The 17842-nt window shown below is 39.0% G+C and overlaps 1 protein-coding gene across 2 annotated transcripts in view; it reads left to right on the forward strand.

Moving 5' to 3' along the window:
• The first annotated feature begins 436 nt into the window (after positions 1-436).
• LOC105839925 overlaps positions 437-17842 on the forward strand; it is a 43805-nt gene continuing 26399 nt past the window's right edge. The window contains exons 1-2 of one of the 2 annotated variants that reach the window (XM_036287136.1): positions 437-6477; positions 6690-6936. The gene's annotated coding sequence lies outside the window, so the exon portion shown is untranslated. Of the gene's footprint in view, positions 6937-17842 lie in introns of both variants that reach the window. The other variant, XM_036287120.1, reaches the window with a different exon arrangement.

A 17842-nucleotide genomic window follows, 5' to 3' on the forward strand; every position in this document is an offset into this window, starting at 1 on the left:
TCAGGTCGTCTGGTCGGAGACCTTCCGATTTTACTCACGCCATTACGTCCCTTCCGTAACGCAGCCTTTCTTGGCCTTTTCGCAACAAAATTTCTTTCACACGCGCCGAATAAAAGATAAAATAAAACTATCTCTAAGTAAAATATTATCGAAAAAAATATATGTATTAATATCGAGGCAATAAAACTAAAATATATTGATTGCCTGAGTAAAATCAATCTAATTTAGCGCAATTCTTTCTTTTGACATAGTAATTTTATTTACGATATGTATGTATATTCAAAATTAAAACTGTTTCATTTTTCTGTGGAAAAAATTATGCATTTTCAAACAAATTCTAGATATATTTTATTTTATTCGTTTTATAGAGATAATATATTATTTTATATCGAAATATTAACGTACAATCATATAATAAACGTAATAATAATATAACACTTGTAATATCTCGAGACTTTAATTAAAATGTCTGTTAGACATTTAAAATATAGGTCAGAATTAATTAATCAGAAGTTCTCGGGATAAAAATCTCTAACACAAGACGCATAATGTAAATTACACGTAAGACTACACAACCTTTCGTTAAAATTATTAAGCTTCTCCTTTATTCTAAAGCTTATTTCAAAATCCTCTTTACTGTTTGCAGCTAATAACTAATTTACAAGCTGAAAAGCTCATTACAACCTATTTAGTTACTTTCATTTCGTTTCTCGAAGTGCAAAAAAGCGCCAAAACAATTACGCAATTATACAATTTCGACTTTCAACAACCTTATTACAATTCTACGTTACTTAACGAAGAACCCATCTTTAATTACTTTTCCGTCTTATGTATTCTTCACGGAAACGTTCAGTTATTTTAACAACCGTAAATTATTTCGTATAGGTTTTGTCGCGCGTGTACGCCACCACGAAGTTTCTATCCATTTTTACGATCCGACGCAACTTCTATCCATCCCCGATTGATGTCTTTCGACTTCTCGTCCCTCGTGAAAAATCGAGGTAACCGGATAAACGTAGCAGAACGGGGGAAGAAAAATGTTCGCGATCCGTATGGTCATGTCGTTAGGATGACTTTCGGACTTTCCCCTTTGGAAAGGGCGCGTTTCGTGACAATAGCTTTAGCACGAGCTCAGTCGCGAGTAATGCGGCACTATCGCTAGTTACCGGAAAAACTTTTAAATTGCTGGAGCTTCCTTTACTTAACGTCCAACGAGATATCCCGTTACGGCCCGCGTACGAACGTTCTGTACAGCGAAACGGGAAGAACGAAAGAACCTCGTTCCGAGCATCGCATCCACTTGGTACGCCGATGAAGACGCAAATAACGATGCAATTGGAACTTTAAGAGCATTAAAGACGTTAAACACGAAAGCGGTCGACATACAATGTCCCTTTTTAATCTACGTTTCGTAGTCTGCCGCATGACAGCGGCGTCGACGATGCAATCAACGTGTAATCGAATCACTAATCAAAGCGCTAATCAGGACGTTCACGGAGCGACAAAATTTCAGTATATTCAGATGATATGATTTCACCGGACATTGAGGGATCAGACGCGTATTCAGTGTCGCCGTGCGAGGAATAAACTTTTTTAATACGCGCCGCGTAAACTGTATTATACGACGGCGAGGAAAAAAATTGATTCTAGCTGTTTTTCAAAGTGGTAAGCCCGGATTAACGATCAGTGATACTCACGATCACGACACCGACCCGACGGACTTCCACGTCAAATTGGATCGCCAGCGAGAAGCGAAAATATTAAAATGTTGCGTTAAATAAAAATGCATAAATAAATAATTTCAATTAGCGCGTGGGCAAATATAAAACAATGTAATCCTTATATTAATAATCGCACGTCGCCACTCTCTTTGATAATTTTACGTTATTGCTAATGACATGCGTGTTACTTCGTTTTTAAAATAAATAAGTACCTTTTATGATACTGCAGCTTACGTAAGCAAATATTAGATGTAATATTTACGCATTCTACGGTACGCTGCGCTAAGTGAGCACAGCCACGCAATCCCCATTTGCTTAATCCTACAACTAATTATGTTGAGGTTACTTTTTCAAAAATTCACAAAAATACGAGCGCAAGATAACCGGCAGTAGTCCGCGGTCTCCGTCGTTATATAAAAGGCAACTTTTACCGAAACTCGCCGCAGGAAAATGCGCTTTCCAGTGGCTAAGAGTAGACGTCCGTCCGCGGAATTAAAAAGGCACGTGGTATTTTATAAAGTGCGCAACGAGCACGATGACTCGAATACGACAAAACACGATTAACTTTACGTTCCACGCGCTCTCTCTCCAATTAAACCTTAATGCTTTCGTCACGTAGATCGGTACCTTCCGCTTTACGGTCGCATCTCGGGGATATTTTGCTTGTAAGATGCCGACGTTATATTTTATTAACGTATAATCCCTCCAAAGCTATAAAATATCTTGATAATTTACTCGAATATAAAACGACGTTGAGAATATCGTAAAATCCGTCCATATAAATTGAAGATATGTAGCAGACAGCTATAAAAATGTTACGATTATGAAAATATGCTTCAAGAAAATGAGCATGTATATAATCCCGGAGTCAATACACCGCTTCTCCCAACGCGAAACTATTATAATTCAACAGTAATCACAAACGTACGAACGAAACGTCTTTTTTTTTTGCCTACTTCCTCCTAGTAAATTTAATGTTTCACAGCTTATTAATTTTTATAATCCTCCGATTTTCGCAAATTATACTTGGAAACTAGGTTCTCGAAGTTTAAATCAACGCGGCTAACTTGCAAAACTGCCCGCTAACTCTCGCGTTAGACGACTGGATCCCTATTTGTGACAAGGAGATCGCGGTGGGGACGCAGACTCGTAGCTGAAATTACGAAAGTTATGCCGCGAGCTAAGCGCAGGAAGTGCAGGAAAAAGCAGGGGAATGCCAGATGCAGTCGAGGACACGGGCTTGAGAATGGTCGATAAGAGAAGAACGAGACGCGAACATGAGCGGCCTTACTCGTGCAAACTTCGGCGCTCGCTCGGGGCGGCATGCAGTTCTCTCCTCTCGTCCTCTCTCACCAGGATCCTTCGGGCAGCAACCCTAATCTCACCCGGTGGAATTACGATGATCCTCGCCGATTTTTTTAGTTTCCCGAAGCGCTGCGAGGGGCGATAATGCGCTCGACGAAAGTCGCGAACTGCCGGCCGACTGATAACGGCCGCGTCGCCGAAATGAATGAGAAGAGAAAATGAATTGGATCGTAGATTATGTCCGCGAACGCTTTTCCCTGCCGGCAAATAAAGAGCACAGGTGTTCCCCGATGCGCGCGCGAGTGTCGATGAACAGCAATCGATCTCTCGTCGCCCGAGGTCGCCCGAGCTTTATGAATAGACGAAAACATGTTACGAGAACATTTTACGAAAAAAAAAAATATATATATTTTACAGCAACGTTAGTTTTGTACAATTTTGAAAAAGAGATGAAATCCGGAGAAACGAAATTGCAAACGTCGCTGAAATAATTTTAAATTATTTTAAAAAATTTTAAAAAGGATTTTAAACCGCGCGGATTTCCAGCAACCTAAGGAAGTGCATTTTTTTTTTTTTTTAATTTAATGTTGTTAATTATCTTTCCCTCCCGGCGTTTCTGTTCAATATTAACAACGTTGACATTAGCGTCATTTATGATCAAATAAAAGGAAATAAATACCCTCCCCCCCCCGCGTGCGCGCATATATTTCTCCACGTACGGCACACATTCGCTATATGCCTCTTTCAATTATAAATCCCAAACTTTGCGGGGACTCAATCATCTGTACCGTGTTTGCCACGGCGCAGGATTCTGGGTGGGTATAACGTATCGATTAATAAATCAAGCGGCGCTTCATTTCACGCGGTTACATATTGACACACGGAATCTGAATCGCAGGAGACCGGCTACGACACACCCTACCTGCTACGGCAACCGATAGACGACTTATTGCGTGTACAAAGGGCTCTACGTGTGTTGGGAGTCCGGAACGTTGATCGAACGGCTGTCACCTGTACGACAAACCACCATACCGAAATTCCTGCTTGTACTAAACGCAGCTCGGTTAGATGCTACGGAGCTCTCTGTGTAGCGCGATTAAATGCCGATCTCTCTCGGAAGTGAAAGAATCGCAGCTCGCTATTTTAGAATGGGAGCGTATTCGCGGACTATTCCCGTGCGCTATAACACTGGCTTTTATTTGCAAAAAATCGCTTTTCTCGAAAAAAAAAAAAAGAAGAAGAGCGCGCGTGTTGGCGCACGCGCGTTTACACATACACGCGCGCATATGCGGTATCTACGTTTCCATGTCTACATGCATGAACTAAAAGAATTGTAAGAGATTGCGACGTTAACTCCATTAGTTATAACATAAAGCGACGGCGTATGAGCATTTTAACTCGGTTTCTCCTATTCAGCCCGGTACGCAAAATGAACGCTGCCCCATAGAGCTCTCCGTTGCGAAATTGCACGTCATCGCATTGAATGTTGAATAACGCCATGGAAAGCGCCAGCGAGACAGCTGTCCGCGGGTTCCGCGCGCGCGCGAACGAGCGCCGCTGAAAGCCACTTTAAACGATCTTAACTCTTGTCGCGGAGTGAGCAGCCGTGACTCTTGTAACAAATCCGCTCGGCGAAATAAAATAAACGGCGCGGAGAGCGCCGAGAGAAAAACGAACGAGAGGCGTGGACGTTTCTCTAATTACCGGGCCCGGCCGGATCGTAAAGGCCTTTACTACTTGCGAGCGAGCGAGAGGCCGGCTCTACGACGTATCGAGAACGTGTCGGCGCCTTTTTCCGAGGCGCACACGAGGCATCCTCGTTAGAGCGAGAACGAGCGAGAGGTCCCGCGGACGACAGAGGGAATTGAGAAAGGGACGGAGGAATTAACGAGGACCATCCGTAGGGTGGAGAGTTGAGAAACTCCCGTCGGGTACTTGGCACGTTCGATTTGTCATCCTCATTATCCGCCGTATAAATAACCGGATCGCAAGTGTCACGCGCATTTGTCTGAATGACTACACGATCCATGCGCCGCGATGACAAATGCCGCCGGTTTTCTCCCGGCCGTTTCTCGGAATCTCCATTTCCACTTCTGGATCCGCGCGCGATTTTATCCCAGACAACGATCTTGAGTCGGGGAAAACGCGCCAGAGAGATCGCAGTTGTATGGAATATCGATGGAAATCGTGTTGGTCGCGCGTCTCCCCGGCACGTCAAAATCAATGCTCGTCATTAAAGAAGGGGGGGGGGAGGCAGGAGGGGGATAGCAGGGGAGTCCCATGAAAGCGCCGTGCTCGCACTGTGCGGTCCGATAATAACTCACTCCGAAGATCTCGACCACGACCAAGGCAACAGTTGCAGGCCTGTGATAGAGCCGGACGATATTTCTCCGGCCGGATACCTCGAGCGTCTGGCTCGTGGCAGCCGGCGGTTGTTGGAATGTCGGATAAAAGCGACCGGGCGCGGCTGTCAGCGAGAGAGGTGTCCTAGGGGGTGTCAAGGGAGGAGAATGAGAGAGAGAGAGGGGGTCGCGGGAGGGCTACGGGAAAGGTGGATGTAGTCTCTGCCCTCTCTGCCACCTCACAGCCGACTAGTTTTTCGTTAGCTCGTCGTCCCGTGAAATCTGTCACACCCCGCCTGTAGCCTATAGCGGGACGGACGCGGTCGGACAGCGAGGCATCCCTCGTAACCATCGCCCTAAGCGCACGTGTACATGCACGCGTCGTCGCGCGCCGGTGTTTGCACACACACACACACACACACACGCGCGCACATGAATACGTAACGTGCGGACGTGTGCATACATACGCACGCACGCGCCTATATACATGCATAACGCGCCGACGTTTATATATCGGGTGTGCGCTTTGACAAGCGCACCGTTCGACGCAGTCATTCACCGACCGCAAGCGTTCTCGATTGGCCCTCTGCTCGCCGACCGAACCGCCGCCGCCGCCGCCGCCGCCACGCCGCCTTGATTCGGAACGAGGTTGCCAATACAGCCGGGCTTGTAATGTCCGCCGGCGGGCAGGTATAGGCACAGGTAAACCCCGAATGTGCGGGCCTCGTAATCCACGCATGCTCCCAAGGAGAGGAGATAACGCAGGAAATATGCGCGGTATGAATGGAACGAGCGAGCGAAATTCGCCCGCGGCGAAGATGAGAAAACCGTCGCGATCGGCGGCGATGGATATGTCACGCGTGGCTAGTCAATTTCGCAATTCGCTTTGATATGCGAACGGTTCTCCGGGTCGTCGTCGGGGGGACGGTTCAGCGGGCGGCGAGCGGTGTCCGGGAAAAACGAAAAAAACTCGAGAACCTCGCATCTCCCGGCTACCGGCGGAATAAGGATTTATATCGCTGGTGTCTCCTTCGTGACATAATCTGGAAATGTGTTGCGCGCGGACGCGGGGCTTTGTAAAAACCGTGGATACGAAGTATAAGCACGAGGTAAGCGAAACCCGTCCGTGTTGTCGCGACAAGAGAATAAACATTAATAATAAGAATGTAAACGTTTCTCTTAGCGGGAAATAAAACTTGACGACGGTTTCACGAAGTTCCATTAAGCTAATGCAAAATGTATAATAAAATTACCAGGAATAACTATTCTCTTAATTATGTTTCGGAAGAGTTTGTAATGCGATTAACTGATGCAATTTTAGATAATTTGAAGAAAAAAAAAACCACGTGAGCGACAGCAATCATAAGAAAGACTTACACACGTGCGTGTGCGTGTGTTTCTAGTCTCCACACTCGTATTTATGTCGATTTCCCTCGCATTTACGAGAGCACGATCTACGCATCATTAGAAGATGATCGACGTTATAAGCGGTCTTCGTACAGTTCGTTGGCTCTCGCTTTATATGTGATTACCTTCGAACTGGGTTATCTACATCGTATCAGCACTAGGTAGGTAAATATTGAGTATATGAAGGGAACTTCGCGGAGAGCTACGTACTCTCTTCGGGGGACAACTGTGACACGCGTATGTACACGTTGTGTAATACACGTGTGTTAAACATGCGGCTCGAGGGGAATAAACTCACCGGCGCCATTCGACAAAAGGGGTCGAAAGGGATTCCGTTGGAATTACCAGAATTGTCGGGCAAATACAGATTAGAAGCAATTAAGACACCGAGGACGTTAAGTTCCGCCGAGATACGACCAAACGTCGCAAGTGGAAATTCCCGACAGAAAGACTAACATCTCGAACGTGGTCTCGTCGCGAAAACGTGGAGAGAAGGGAAGCCCCACGTGGGATTAAGATGTCAAAAGGAAGAAATTTGTCGACGTGAAACGTCGGCAAAACTCCGCGACACGTTCTCTCGCATTTCCTATCTGCATTTGAGTAAGGTCGTCACATATGTCGCTTATTTATCATCCGAGATGTAGGATGAAGAGATAGTTGTATGTGGAGAAATGTCCTCGATAACAATCCGTTTGAATTTCTTCGCCAATTTTTCGCGTTCTCCGCATCGTAAGGTGAGTCATTTCGTGGAACAATAGCGTAACTCATGTTTCCTCGTTTGAGAAAACAGAAGGAAGGTTCAACAAAGGAGCATGTAATCTCCGGCTGATTTATTCGAGTACTCCTTCCACGGTGAACAAGCCGGAGTCATATTACGTATATAAAGTTGATTCCTCTCAACGAAGAGGTAAGAAAAATTTGACTCGTGTTTCCGTTTTTAAATTAACGCAAGAAGAATCCAAGCATTTGCGCTGAGAAACAGCGCGGAGTACGCGAAACACGACCCGCATGTCTCGCGTTTACAAGGAAAACGAAGAAGTGATCGCAACTCCACGTACCGAAGGTACGTCGACAGGTGTATCGTTTTGTGTCGGTAAACACGAGTTGCGCTTTCTCGCCGCTGGTTACATCGATACCCCACCCCCATCCCCCGCCAGCCCTTTGTATATTTATGTATGTCGCATTATGCACACGACGCGCGAGTGTTGGTAAACACGGTGTGTGGGTTATGGTGTGACGGAATAACGTTAGTATGGGGCCGCCTGGGTAGGGGTGGTTTAGACCCTATCGATCACAAGCCTCGTCCACGACACATAACGTGCCCCCTCGCTTCGCTTCGCAACCTATTTCTGCAGGTCTCGGACACGAGCGAGAAGGAGAGAGCGAGAGAGGAGGAGGAGGAGAGAGAGAGAGAGAGAGAGAGAGAGAGAGAGAGAGAGAGAGAGAGAGAGAGAGTGTGTGTGTGGGTGTATGTGTGTAGAAATCGTAAGGGGTTGAAAATGAAAAGTAAACGCGGCGGTGGGAATCGTCAATCACGAATCGTGCGAATAGTAACACTGTTTTCGCGTATTTCTGTGTAACGAATAATAAAAATTCCGTTACTACGCATTTTGTTTGACGTTACGATACGTCAGGAATATAATCCTGCTATTACTCCAGAAGATTAAACATGTCCATGCTACATGAAACACGCTTCGCCGGCATGACGTTTGATACAAAAACGTCATTGAATCTTTGCTTAGAGATATAACAATTCGCAAATATACCGATGTTTGAAATTCACTCGCGATGTTACCGAATATCCAGTCTATTTCAATTCAATAAAAGATGAATTCGCGAATTGATAATTTCTTTTTCTTGAGGAACGAACGAATTATTAAATATTAAATTACCGTATGTTAGCTGGAAACAAACTTTGCTTATAAAATTCAAAAGTGATAGATGTGGAGTTTCAAGACTTTCGGAGATAACATTAATTTCGCTTGAAATTATTATCCTTGAAATTATGAGACGTTGAAAATTAGATAATATGCATAAATTGCTTTTAAGAAGAGCGATAGTTCACCATACTTTTACGCGGTAGAAGCATTACCGAGAGACAACAAGTAATACTCCCGTTCCCAGTGATTAATGCATTAGGGGGAGGAAAAAATCTCATTGCCAAGAATACGTCCGCTGTGTATTATCATTGAAATTTATCCCTCCCATCTCTTTAATTCAATGTGATAACATTTCTCGGAATAAATGATAGAATATTCGCGACTTTTCCGATTATTCATCACTGAGATACTTAATTCCTAGACTTGATTAGAGCGCTTTTAAAACTTTTTAAAATCTCGTTCCTAAAAGAGAGAGAGAGAGAGAGAGAGAGAGAGAGAGAGAGAGAGAGAGAGAGAGAGAGAGAGAGAGAATCCAAACGGCGGAAATAACATGTATATCTGGAACCAAGAATATAGTGGAAATAGCTCGTATTTATGCAAACCGTGCATACATGGCCAAGAAATATACGTGACCAAGCAAGTGCACCGACTGGACTCGTATAATAGACATATTGTACGGCAGCACGTTGTTACAAATGTGTTGCGTATTGTTATCACTGAATATTTCAGCGCAGTGTACTGCGCAATTTACATTTAAGCGAAAATATTATGATTATGTCATTTCGCGAACGTATTCACATCTCATTTATATATTTATATCTTTGCAAATATTTTTTATCTTTATTTATTTTTAAAATAGAGGATAACTACTCTCTCTCTCTCTCTCTCTCTCTCTCTCTCTCTCTCTCTCTCTCTCTCTCTCTCTCTCAAAAATGGTACTAATCTCTAAAATAAATCTTTAAAAAATTTGTGCAAATATATATATATATATATATAAACTAAAAAATTTTTTTTATTTAATTTACTATATATAAACAATGTTTTTAAACAGCCAGAGTATAAAAATAAATGTTCTATTTCATAGTGTCAGAGGCATTCAAACTTTTCGATTTACATTAACCGATGCAATCACTAACTTTAATAGTTCGAGAAGGTAAGTTTAAATGATTTCATTAATAAATTAGATGTTCAACGGAACATTCGATGGCCCTTAAAGTTTGGAAGACTGGGAACAATGACCAAAAAAAAACGATAAAGTCATAAATGTTTAAACTTTCAAATAATTCATACACATGTTTCACGTGTGTAGAATATACAGTTTCTGAGTTGTCAATATCCTTGCCTAATCACAATTGGACCTTTCATCTATGGTATTGTGCGCACCGTCAGTAAACCAATCAATTCGCGTCTGTAGCTATATGTTTACTTAATTAATTAAGACTCAACACTCAAGACAGAGCACACAGAGCGTTCTACATGCTACTGCATAAATCGGGAGATTTGACGTTATCTTACACGTACAAATTTACAAAATCAAGACTCATCTTCTACGGGCGCTATCTTTTTCTTATTTTTTTGACTAATACTGCAAAGTATAAAACATCACGTACATACTTCATTAATCTTTAATACGTAAGTTCTAGAAACTTTAAAGACTTTAAAACTCTTTTAAGTTTCGCTAACAATACTTAACTCTGAAAGATGTTGCGGGATATAAAATTTATGGTTTGTATAAAGAATCGAAAAAAAAAGAGGGGAAAAAAGCGGAAAAATATCAGTTGTAACATGTCAAATATACGAGGATGAAACGATTCGGATAACTGGGAAATAGACGCTATCAATCGCGGAGGACGGATATATTGTTCGTCATGTCTGTTCGGATTATCAGCGACGTAAAAGGGATGATGAAAGTAAAGTACACCGTCCTGGTGCGCTAACTTACGGCTTGCTTTGAAAAATATTTATATGTACATAGGCGGGGCCGCGTCTTTAACGGTAACAAAGACCCCGGCAGCATTTACTGCAACCAGTATCTATACATAACTAAAAAATCAATATTATCTGTGCGTTTCTCTCTGTACAGCGTGCTTAACTTATGGTCGCGGTTTTTAAAAATATTCACCCTTGCTTTACTTTAAAAGCAAATTCCGTAGCTGTCCCGCGTGCGCGGAGAATTGAGAAATCGATGTGTCTTAGCATTGTACGTGGCAACGAATCAAACCCACCCTGTGTGCCAAACGTAATGATGGATGATGAAAAATCTGCCTGCGTTTGCCAACCTCTCATTTCCTATTTTCTATATATAAGCCGGCTTTAAAATACAAATATTTGCACAGCTTTTATATAAAAAAGAGCAGATGCAAAATATTGAGCTATTTTTTTACAATGTTAAATGATACAAGTAATTATTTTATAAAATGCATTAAATTGCTCAAATATACACAATAATATACATATTAACTTTGTTATATTGTCAATTAAAAATAGCTAATTAAAACCTCACACTAAGAACAAACATTTTTGGTAACGTAAAAATCTTAGTTATCTATTGTCTTCTTTAAATGAATCTAATAAATTCTTAATTGTGAGTCTGAGGATCACGAAATATATCTGAAATAGCATGTAAACGCCCCGCAGGTCAAGACTACGAAACACTGTCTATTCTGACTCTCAAAATAGCTCGCAAACAGAAATGGAACCATTTGACAAAACTTCGAATCGCTATCACCGGTATATCATTCTTTCCCGAAAATTTCCGGTTCAAAGATCGCGTTCGGACGTTCGGTAAAAAGTACGTACTCCACAATTTCGGCTTTTCTGCGAGACTTCGCTCGTGATTTACGCGTTTGCCACCCACGTCGCCGTCCATTCGCGGTTAAATGTGTATGCCAGAGCGTAAATATTCAAAAGTCCGTTGGGCGCGCCGAATGCATAACGACGGAATTAATGTCTAGCTCGCGTCGCTCTTCATTTTCACCGGTGAGCTTTTTCGAGCATTTCCAGTGCACTGCATAATGCATTTACGACCGTATCTACAAGTTTTTTGGAAAGCTTGCTCGGGCAGTTGCTAGTCTTATTTCCTGTATCTCTGTCCTTATTACGTCACTACGGTCATATGTATTAAAAACTGCAAAGTGTCTTTCAGAAAGACGCGTGTAAATAAAGTTTTATACTGATTGAATTTTACAGTATTAAGAAATGTTTTATCGGAAAAAAATTTTATTTTTATTTTTAATAATGATATATATTTTACATTATATAGACGTATATAAAAAATAAAATGTATATATATACGTATAAAATTGTTTAGTTTATTCTTGGTAGTGTTACTACAAAGTAATAATACACTCCAAGTGAGATACACTCAGAATAGTCTCTTTTTAACATTTTAAATATTAAAGTATTTAAATATTTTAAATATAAATTTTTTAAAACACTTATATATATATATATATATATATAAACAGTAAAATTATTATCACGTGAGAGTCAACTGCCTCACACGTACATTTGCAATAATAAGTCATTAATAATGCAAGCGTAAATATATTCAATAGTTACTTGCAACTTTTGCATGCAGAAATATAAAATGTAGATATAAGTATGTGTAAAAACAATACAAACAAATGAACTATTCCAAAAATATCTAAATAAATTCGATCAACACTGTGCGCAATGCTTGTCTGTTACAGGAACAATTTACATGCTAGCTGAATCGAATCCAGTAAAATAAATACATGTTGGCGTTATATTAAAAATACAGGATATACGTATCATAATATTTGTAGACGAAGTTAAAAACAATAGATACGGTCGAAATGGTACATTTCATATTCAACTGCAGAAAATATATAATTTTTCTGGGGCAAATATAAAACGCCAGATTTTCATATCAGGTTTGGGGAAAAAAAACGATGTCTCTCGTCAGATTAAAACAGAAAAAAAAAACTTGGCTCCAGATTCATCGGAGAACCTATAATTGAGAGAAAGCGAGAGATCGGCGATACGTGTGTGCGTGTATGTGTGCGTCACATATCTGTAATAACTGTGTCACTTCTTTTTTGCTATCCTTCCGCGCGTGGATTCCCACTTGTTTCGCAGTAAATTATAAGCACTCGTGTTGATCACTTGTACGCTGCAATTTGCATTCCCCCGTGTTAATCAAATTCGGGTTAACCAGAGCGAGTGCAAGAGATTGCGCTTGTTACCCTGCGGATTTAATGCCGGCGAAATACACACGGTCTCGTTTATCGAGCGTTCTCGTTCAAGCCACGAGTATCGGGTTTGCTTCATCGAGATACGGCTCGATGCGTTACGCTGTTATACGCGATCACAAGCGATCTAACGGGATTACATTCGTGTTATATTAATTAAACGTTAATTCACAAATTAACATATCAGTAAACTGACATGACGTATAAACCATTGTTGAGATGCAATGTTAATTGTCGTATATTTAGAGCTTGGAATGATTATGGCGAAAATGTGATATACAAATGTACGTACTATATATGGTTATATGTTAAAACATACATTTGCAAAGTGTATTTAAAATAAAATCTGATTTTTACATATTAGTGGAGAAGCATAAACAAAAAAGAATCATAAAAGAGTATGGGGAATTATACTTCTGTTGTCTTTTTCTGGCGTATGAAAATTTATATATCTCAACAATATAGAAATTTTTATCAAAAAAATAATAATGTTGTAATAATCATTACAACATTAATTCCAGTATACATTGAGATATAATAGAAGATAATGTTAGTAGTATCGTTATAAAATTAACGCCAGTTAATCAAGAAAAATGCTTGATTAGATATTACTTATTAATAATATCGTGATGCAATGTTTTATTTGCTTATTCTTTTATATATTGTTTCATAATTATGAATACATATATTGTTATGTGTTTTCGTCTTTTTAAAGATATACTCAAAAAGTTAATAGCTTTGCTAACAGATGTTGTAACGTCGCTGAAGCAAATCGATTGGCATCTTTCGAGAGCACCGACTTCATCGCGCTCATTTTCGCATACCTGCCGCATGCGAATCTTAGCAATTTCCGGCAGATGGAAGATTCACTCCAGCAAACTTTTAGCAAATGAATCGGTCGAATCTGTGCCGCTACGGACGCGTTTAAAAATTTCGTGGAGAAAGTCGCGCGCCGCTTCGCTGCTCGATTGGTTGGACCGAAAGATAATAATGCGACATGCCAAGAGTAAGGCAATCTCGATCAAGTTTCACAATGACTCAGAAATGTCAGAAGATATACAATCAAACCGGGATATTTCAATAAAAATAGTAGCGAGAAAGAAAAAAGAAGGGAAAAAAAGGGAAAAAATGCGTCTTCTAAAATATCAAAACAACCGGACTGTAACTATAGATAAGCGGGATTTTCTCAAATGGTTGCTGCATTACGTTGTATAGTATCAGTCGATACTTTGATGAGCCTTTTTCACCCTCTTTTCTCTTTTCTATTTATCAATCACACGTAGAACGTGTATATCTTCCAACAAAATACTCGCGTGTATTCAATAAATTTTTATCGACCACTTTTCTTGCAAACGCTTCATTCGTTTTCCTTATCCGTTTGCTTCGATTTGAATTATTTTATTTCGGTCTCGACATCTCGTTCGATTAGATATCTATATAAGAATCAAATTTCAATGTATAGTTATATGCGATATAATGATATATTTTCTTAGTATTATAGTAGATAGAATATGTGGCTATTTATATAAATTCTATCAATTTGATAGCCGCTTCAACTTCTAAGCCTCAATTTTAGAACATACGATTTTAAGAATTATTTCTTTTCAATTCCTAAATTTACAATAAACCTTAAATTGTTTTGATAATTTTTTAATAAATTTAATATATACGTCAATATTATTAATAATTACAATATTATACGTATATACATAATACATGTTTAAAATTATGATCTAACAGAAAGACTAACAAAATTATATTTAAAATAATTCTTAAAATTACATGTTTTAAAATTATATTTATATTAATAATTACAAAAATTATTAATAATATTAATAATATGTATATATATAAATGATTTTAATAAAGAATTTTCCTCAAGAAATAATCTTAATATTAAAACATAGATGCAAAGATTTCGATTTTAAAATATTAAAAATAGCGCCCCTGAAATTTAGAAATCTAAAATAGTAAAAGTATAATTATCGCAACTTTTCTTAAATAATTTCTCAGTAATATAAAAAATATAACAAATAGAATTTTTTTTATATATATTTGCATGACAACTTATCAGATTTTCGCTGCTTCTAACACTGAAATAGTACGAACATTTAATCCAATTAGCACATCTTCTTAGCAAACAGAATTTGCGAAACGAACGACAAATAGAAGAATAATGCCGACGCGAGTATTATGCGTCGTATAACGGGTATCGAAAACGATTCCGTCGGATCGGATATGCAATGTGTTCCTCTTCATATGCATACGCATTCCGCGTAAATTACGGAGCAGACGTACGCCACGCAGACGCGTGGTAATCCCGCGTGAAAAGCAGCTGTAACTTGCGTGCCGATCATTTTGCGTGAACCTAACGTGTGTTCGACGAAGAGACGATAACGGAATCCCCCTTCTCTCTCTCTCTCTCTCTCTCTCTCTCTCTCTCTCTCTCTCTCTCTCTCTTCATAACGTCAAATTAATAAGACGATGAACGTGATCGCTCTGAGCGGAATGCATGCGAGCGCGAAAATGATTTCCTCTTAGCGTTACTAACATCACGGCTGACATGTGCGACATATGGCAGTTCTAACTACTATTACACGCGTCGGAAACGCTTGAAAGTGTTCCTCCACGATTTTCAAAACTTTTACTCGCTCCTCTAGATGTAAAATATGCTAAGTTAGTCCATACCAAATAAAGTACCTGAACCCAATTAGGCCTCACACTAAGTAAAATAAAATTTTATTTTTCTGAGTGATTGACATAAAGATTTTATATTAATCACGCTCACTTAGTTTATATATTATATATCCATAAACAGAATTTAAAAAAATTAAAATTAAGAAACATGTTTGCATGTACATGCGCGTATTAAAACATCTAGCTAATATAAATAAATAATAAAAGATATGAGGTATTTTTGCAAGTATTCGTATACTGCTAAACTTTACTTCTTTCTACTTAAAAAATAAAAATCACAATTTTTCAAAGGCCTACAAACACAAATTTATTTTATAATTTGTTTCGTTGTCGCAAGATGTGACATTCTTTCTAGGTCAGTGATTCGTCTTCATCTACGTGCAAAGCACGAAATTGTAATTTGTATGAGTGCTTTATTACAAAGGCGCGAGCAGTAACAAAGTACCAACTGGGAGTACTTTGAGTCTATGAAACAGAAACAAGTTCAAGAACAGTTTGAGACAAAGGTGTCGGAAAGGTGTTAGATGAATACAGAGTGATAAAGGAAGTCGCCCTCGAGCAACCGTAAAGATTATCTTCGTCACTTGGTATACTCGATTATCAAAATCGACGTTTCATTTTCGAATGGCTCTACAAGATAAAAATTGACACGTGTCATTAGAAAAAGAGCAGGATATCGTCGTCGTATGTTATAATTTTTCTCAGGAGAGCTTGTCGATCTACTGTTTCGCTCATCGTCCTGGTTTTATATCGATGACCCGTGACATATATTTGTTCGATAAATGCCTTAATTGGACCAAGCAAGTACGTCCACGTTAAATCACTTACACGTGCAACGGCGACAATGTTCTTGGATTGAGGTCGACAAAAATTGTTCCCTTTGCGACAATTGTATCGGTTATTTGTCGTATTAAGTCCATACAGCGCGTAATAATTTTCAGAGAATGATTTAATTCCACTTGTGCCCTTTGAATTCTATTCGTATATCGTAAATATAATTTCTGCACGTGACATGGTTATTAAACACTTTAATAATATTGTAATAGTAAATTAAAACGCGGTTCGCTAAACGGAATAAAACTCTGTAAAAGATTTCGAAAAATACATACATATAAGCAAAAAAATTTATTTAAAAAATCTAAAGCAATCTAAAACTTTCTTTGTGATAATATAAGACATTCTTAAATAACAAAAGTTTCAGTTCTTTTGAAATTTATAAAAGTACTCGTAAACTTTAACCTCGATGTAAGGTAAATGTAAACAGCATTGAATAAAAAGTTGGAAAATTACATTTGTCGTTTTATTAAAGTAACAAATTCTATAAACATTAAATTGTTTATAGAATTTGTTATTTTAATAAAACAACAAATTCTATAACAATAGCGAACGCAAATCCGTAGTTTACGCGAATGGGAAGATAAGGAACCGACTGTTCTATTTTCAGAGTCCGTAAATTTAATTTCACAGTTATTACAAACCATTTCACCCTTTGTACCAGAAAATCCCAAGGGATGACAGGGATGCATCCGAGCACAGAAGCTTATTAATTACATTCGTGAGTGCAGCGACTTGTAACAATTAAACTTTCAGAGTAGGCAAAATTAGGTTATTGTCAGTAATATCGCTTCTCTGTAATAAACGCCGGTTCATCCACAGCCTTATTATACAACAATTATGACGATCACAATAATATATTTTATATTATATCATGTCTCATACAGCAAACTAAAACTTAATTTCAATTTTAGACAATAATTTACGATGAAATTACGTTTAAATAACGTGCAATTCTATTTCTTTGGACGTTATGTATTATGGAATAATTTTTAATTAACAATTTTATAGCTGCAATATACTCGACTACCATTTCCATAATATGTTCTGCAATTTAAATTACGAATAACACATTACCTTCCGAGCATTTTGCACGATGCAGAAACACGAAACATTATAAATGCACAAAAATATTTAAAATATATCTGAGAATTGTAAACTGCGCACAGCTTATCAATGAATTAATATTTGTACGATAAACAAACAATCAATAAAAATCAATTACAGAATAAAAAAATGTATTGATATTAGGTGGCCGCGAAAGTTGGGTCATGAGAAATCTCACTGTACTTTATACGAAGAAAACTCTGACTAAAAACATCGCGCTACTAATTCCAGCTTGTCACGATGCGGTTAATTGCGTTACAATCTATCCCATCGATTATCGTCGACTGAGAAGAATCGTGTGAACAGAGACCTAGTCTAGTACACGCATACACACA

This window comes from Monomorium pharaonis, chromosome 1 (genome assembly GCF_013373865.1).
Source record: "Monomorium pharaonis isolate MP-MQ-018 chromosome 1, ASM1337386v2, whole genome shotgun sequence".
Taxonomy (NCBI): domain Eukaryota; kingdom Metazoa; phylum Arthropoda; class Insecta; order Hymenoptera; family Formicidae; genus Monomorium; species Monomorium pharaonis.